The sequence below is a fragment of the Rhipicephalus microplus genome, unplaced genomic scaffold, assembly GCF_043290135.1.
Source record: "Rhipicephalus microplus isolate Deutch F79 unplaced genomic scaffold, USDA_Rmic scaffold_137, whole genome shotgun sequence".
Taxonomy (NCBI): domain Eukaryota; kingdom Metazoa; phylum Arthropoda; class Arachnida; order Ixodida; family Ixodidae; genus Rhipicephalus; species Rhipicephalus microplus.
This window is the reverse complement of record NW_027464709.1, coordinates 112,689-118,340: the sequence shown is the minus strand read 5'-3', so window position 1 is coordinate 118,340 and position 5,652 is coordinate 112,689. Positions and strand designations below refer to the sequence as shown.

The window sequence follows — 5,652 nt, the reverse complement described above, 5'->3', positions numbered from 1 at the left end:
CGAAAGAGCGCGAATGCGCCCACGAAAGTGGCGTGTTTGGACGTGCTTGACGACGACCACCGCAGGAAAACGAAAAACCACGTCAGCCGGGGCGAGCGACCCATGGCGGTCTGGGTGCTTATCGCTGCTATTATAGGGGCACCCCGGCAGACGCAAAAAAAAAAAAAAATTTTTTCGACATTCTTTTTTGCTCGTCGACCTCGGGTGACCCAGGTCGCAGTGGGAGCCGCGCACGAAAGCGGCGTCGCGAGACGGCTTCGCGGTCGCTAGTCGCACGAGCTCGGCAACCGCGTCTGCCGGGGCGGAGTTCGGGACGCCGACGGCTAAGTGGGAACCGCCGCTCGGATGTTCGCCGTTTGTGGCCGAGTGAGTGCTGGCACTCCGGCGAAGCCAAACGGGGCCGATTCCGGCACGATATCGGCGTCTTTCTACGTGCTCGCCGGCGACCGTCGCACGAGTACGGCAAAGTGCGTCTGCCGGGGCGGGGTTTGCGACGCGTACGCAATAGTGAGAACCGTCGCTCGGATGTTCGTCGTCTTTCGCCGAGCCAGTGCTGGCACTCCGGCGAAGCCGAACGGAGCCGATTCGGGCACGATATCGGCGTCTTTCCACGTGCTCGCCGGCGACCGTCGCACGAGTACGGTAAACCGCGTCAGCCGGGGCGGAGTTCGGGACGCCGATGCGAAAGTGGGAAGCGCCGCTCGGATCTTCGCCGTTTTTGGAGGAGTCAGTGGCGGCACTCCGGTGAAGCCAAGGTGCGCCAATTCGCGCACGATATCGGCGTCTTTCGACGTGCCCGCCGGCCACCGTCGCACGAGTACGGCAAACCTCGTCTGCCGGGGCGGGGTTTGCGACGCCGACGCAAAAGTGGGAACCGCCGCTCGGATGTTCGCCGTTTTTGGCAGAGTGAGTGCTGGCACTCCGGCGAAGCGAAAGAGCGTGAATGCGCCCACGAAAGTAGCGTATTTGGACGTGCTTGACGGCGACCGCCGCAGGAGTACGAAAAACCACGTCAGCCGGGGCGAGCGACCCACGGCGGTCTGGGTGCTTATCGCTGCTATTATAGGGGCACCCCGGCAGACGCAGAAAGAAAAAAAAAATGGGGACATGGCGTGCGTCACCGTGCGGCTTCGCAGCGTTGCCGAAGTCGCCGAGCCCTTCGACTGAGCCGAACGGCGGACAGGGAACGTTGGTCGGCCGTTCTAACCTGTCGGTGCCACGCCGAGACGTCGTTAAGGAAAACCGCGTCGTGGGCCTCTACGACGCCGTCGAGTCGTTGTACGTTTGGTGTCCAGCGTGTCGGCGGCGAGTAGCGGACACGTCGTTCACGACTTCGGTCTTTCGCAGTCGACGCGAACTTGCGGAGAGTCGTGGTGCCTCACGTTTTCGGCAGAAACCGCGGCGGAATTTTCCCGTGCGTGCGCGCACGACCTCGGTGCTGTGCCGTCAGCGTAGTGTTGCACAAACTCGTGGCCTACCCAAGGTGCGGTACGTTTGCGGCCGTATCCTCGGTGGGAATTTCGTGAGTAGGGTCGCAAATTCTACGACCTCGGCGGGTTTGAGAGCGACGTAGACTTGTGGCACGCTCAACGTGCCACACGTTTCGGGGCACACCCGCGGTGAAATTTTCTCGAGTACGCTCGTATTAGTGCCCAAGGAGGTCTGGGTACTTATCGCTGCTATTATGTGGGGGTTCTCGTGAGCGGCGTACGCGAAAGCGACCGGGTGTCTGATATGCGGCGGGCTTCGGCCTCGTCAAGCGTGTCCTCGGGTCTGCTCCAGGGGAATCCACGGCAGTCGTCTGCAGCCTCATCCGCTTGATGCGTTAGGGGCTGGTTGTCGGACGGTGCCGTTTTACCACGATATCGAGGTGTGTTCCGTGTCGTCCTCGGGCGATTCAGATGCGAAAGCGCCGAAGACGCGGGCGTGACCCGTCGTCTGGCGGCTTTGCAGTCTCGGCTCCGTTGCTAGTTCCGGCCGGTCCACCGACAGTGCAGCGGGCTTGGGCAACCCGCACGGCGCGACCGAGTCAATGCAACGAAAAAAAGCGAGCATGAACGTGCTTCTTGCCGCACGGCTCCCACTCGTCTTTCGGGAAGGTTGTGCCGTAGCGAGCTCGAACGCCGTCATCTCGGAGTGCAAAATAAGCGTGTTGGGGCGCCTGAAGGTGGCCTCCGCCGCACACAGACTGCGTCCGGCCCGCCGAAGGCGAGGACGGACGCGCAGTCGAACGATTACCTGGTTGATCCTGCCAGTAATCATATGCTTGTCTCAAAGATTAAGCCATGCATGTCTAAGTACATGCCGAAATAAGGCGAAACCGCGAATGGCTCATTAAATCAGTTATGGTTCCTTAGATCGTTTCTTCCTACTTGGATAACTGTGGCAATTCTAGAGCTAATACATGCAGTGAGCCTGGAGCCCTTTGGGTAACGGGTGCTTTTATTAGACCAAGATCGATCGGGTTTCGGCCCGTATTGTGTGGTGACTCTGGATAACTTTGTGCTGATCGCATGGCCACGAGCCGGCGACGTTTCTTTCAAGTGTCTGCCTTATCAACTTTCGATGGTAGGTTACTTGCTTACCATGGTTGTTACGGGTAACGGAGAATCAGGGTTCGATTCCGGAGAGGGAGCCTGAGAAACGGCTACCACATCCAAGGAAGGCAGCAGGCGCGCAAATTACCCACTCCCGGCACGGGGAGGTAGTGACGAAAAATAACAATACGGGACTCTTTTGAGGCCCCGTAATTGAAATGAGTACACTCTAAATCCTTTAACGAGGATCAATTGGAGGGCAAGTCTGGTGCCAGCAGCCGCGGTAATTCCAGCTCCAATAGCGTATACTAAAGCTGCTGCGGTTAAAAAGCTCGTAGTTGGATCTCAGTTCCAGACGAGTAGTGCATCTACCCGATGCGACGGCTCGGACTGAACATCATGCCGGTTCTTTCTTGGTGCACTTCATTGTGTGCCTCGAGATGGCCGGTGCTTTTACTTTGAAAAAATTAGAGTGCTCAACGCAGGCGAGTCGCCTGAATAAACTTGCATGGAATAATAGAACAAGACCTCGTTTCTGTTCTGTTGGTTTTTGGAATACGAGGTAATGATTAAGAGGGACGGACGGGGGCATTCGTATTGCGGCGCTAGAGGTGAAATTCTTGGACCGTCGCAAGACGAACTACTGCGAAAGCATTTGCCAAGAATGTTTTCATTGATCAAGAACGAAAGTCAGAGGTTCGAAGGCGATCAGATACCGCCCTAGTTCTGACCATAAACGATGCCAACCAGCGATCCGCCTGAGTTACTCAAATGACTCGGCGGGCAGCTTCCGGGAAACCAAAGTATTTGGGTTCCGGGGGAAGTATGGTTGCAAAGCTGAAACTTAAAGGAATTGACGGAAGGGCACCACCAGGAGTGGAGCCTGCGGCTTAATTTGACTCAACACGGGAAAACTTACCCGGCCCGGACACTGGGAGGATTGACAGATTGAGAGCTCTTTCTTGATTCGGTGGATGGTGGTGCATGGCCGTTCTTAGTTGGTGGAGCGATTTGTCTGGTTAATTCCGATAACGAACGAGACTCTAGCCTATTAAATAGGTGCGGGGTTCCCAGCACCTTACAACCTTCTTAGAGGGACAAGCGGCTCCTAGCCGCACGAAACAGAGCAATAACAGGTCTGTGATGCCCTTAGATGTCCGGGGCCGCACGCGCGCTACACTGAAGGAAGCAGCGTGTCTTTATCCCTGTCTGAAAAGACTGGGTAACCCGTGGAACTTCTTTCGTGATTGGGATAGGGGCTTGCAATTGTTCCCCTTGAACGAGGAATTCCCAGTAAGCGCGAGTCATAAGCTCGCGTTGATTACGTCCCTGCCCTTTGTACACACCGCCCGTCGCTACTACCGATTGAATGATTTAGTGAGGTCTTCGGACCGATGTCCGGCGCGGCCTTTCGGTTGCGCCGGTCTGTTGGAAAGATGACCAAACTTGATCATTTAGAGGAAGTAAAAGTCGTAACAAGGTTTCCGTAGGTGAACCTGCGGAAGGATCATTAACGGATTGTGAAGGGTGAGCGCCTCAGCTGCGTCTGCGCCCGACACTTTCTGCCGCTGACCCCGTTTGGACGCGGGGTCGGCTTTTCCCCACGGGGCTGCCTGAATGTGGAGCGGCACCCCGTGACAAATTGTTGCGCCCAGCGGACGCCAACACCGCGACCTTGGACGGTCGGCCAGGTGGCGGACGCGGGTACAAACGGCGCAACGCACTCATAGGTCGGCTTTCGACCCGCCACAGCACCGTGGCTCGAAGCGCTCGAAATGCGCGACCCGACCGCTGCGGGACCGCCTAGTACTGTAAACAGGAGCGGCGGAGCGCGAACGGCGAGTCGTGGTTACGTCGGTAGAAGGCGAGGCTGCGCGTTCCCGAAACGCCAGCCGAGTGCCCTCCCGACCGTTCGAGCGTGCAAGAACGAGACCCGACAATCGCGCGGCGACTGCCAAGTACGAGAGGAACGGCACAAGCGTCGGCGGTCGGTCAAGGAACTGGCGATGTGACGGGTCCGCTGTGCACCAGTGCATACCGTCCCGCCGTCCGCGGCAAGCGCCTCCGCGTCCTCGGGTGACGGAGGCTGCCGGTCGGTTCTTGCAGGCGAGGGATCTCGCTGGCACCGGTTCGCGTTGACGCGCGGCCGGTCATGGCACGGCGATGCGACGGCCGAGGTGCGCAGTACTCGATGGAGGAACCGCACGCTCCGATGACCGTCCCGCCCTCCGCGGCGTATGCGTACCGACCGTAATGGTTGCAGCAGCGCCGGCCGGCTTTTGAATTTGCCACACGAAACACGGTGCGAGATCGCGGTTAGGGGAGCGTCGACGTTGCCAGGCGTTTTGCTTGCTGCCGAGGGAAAGGCGGCACGGCCACGTCGCGCTCGTCGCGATTAGCGGGTCTGCGCGCTTTGGGAAGGTGCCGCAACGACTTGCCGAAAGAGGAAGCACGGAAGAACGAGGGACTTGGACGTCCCGACAATTGAACGCACTTGCGGCCAGGCCCTTGCTGGCTTCGTTCTTCCGCCTCGAGTAGGCTCGTACGCGGCTCCGGCGCCGAAAGTGGTCCTTGGCACCGACTTCGGTGGACGTGGGAAGTGCCGCGCAAGTACGGCGCGCCTGGCTCCACCTGTTGGCTAAAGTAGGCAGCCGGATCGGCATTTTGGTGTGCGGTGGCAAACCGTGGATGCGAAAAAAGCTTGTGCGATTTCGTGGAACAAAAAGCGGGGGTCCCCCTTTTTATGCGGAGGAGACCGACCCGCCTGCCGTGGTGAACCGCGACGCCACGGTAAAAACGGGAGAGGCTTGTCGATGGGACCGTGCATCCCGCGCTCCACGGAGGCCGGGAGGCGGCCGCCCGAGGAAATGTGTAGCCGTCGAGGCCCGCATCTGCGTGCACTCTTATCCAAATGGGTGTACCGCAGGCATTTTCTGGTTAGGCGGGCCAATGAGAGCGAGCACACAACGATACCTACGGGTCCGGCTTGGAGAACCGGCTTCGACGCCTCCCGAGTATTTATAGAGGGGTGGACCACGAAAGCACTCGCAAGTAGCGAAAGCGAAACGCCGTCCGAAACACACCGTTTGCTCGATTTGCGGCAGCCGAAAAAGGC

At 58.8% G+C, this 5,652-nt stretch overlaps 1 non-coding gene across 1 annotated transcript; it reads left to right on the top strand.

Moving 5' to 3' along the window:
- Positions 1–2,235: 2,235 nt before the first annotated feature.
- LOC142791098 (small subunit ribosomal RNA) lies at positions 2,236–4,050 on the top strand. Its single transcript, XR_012890006.1, has one exon. It is a non-coding gene; the product is annotated as a small subunit ribosomal RNA (ribosomal RNA).
- The last annotated feature ends 1,602 nt before the right edge of the window (positions 4,051–5,652 follow it).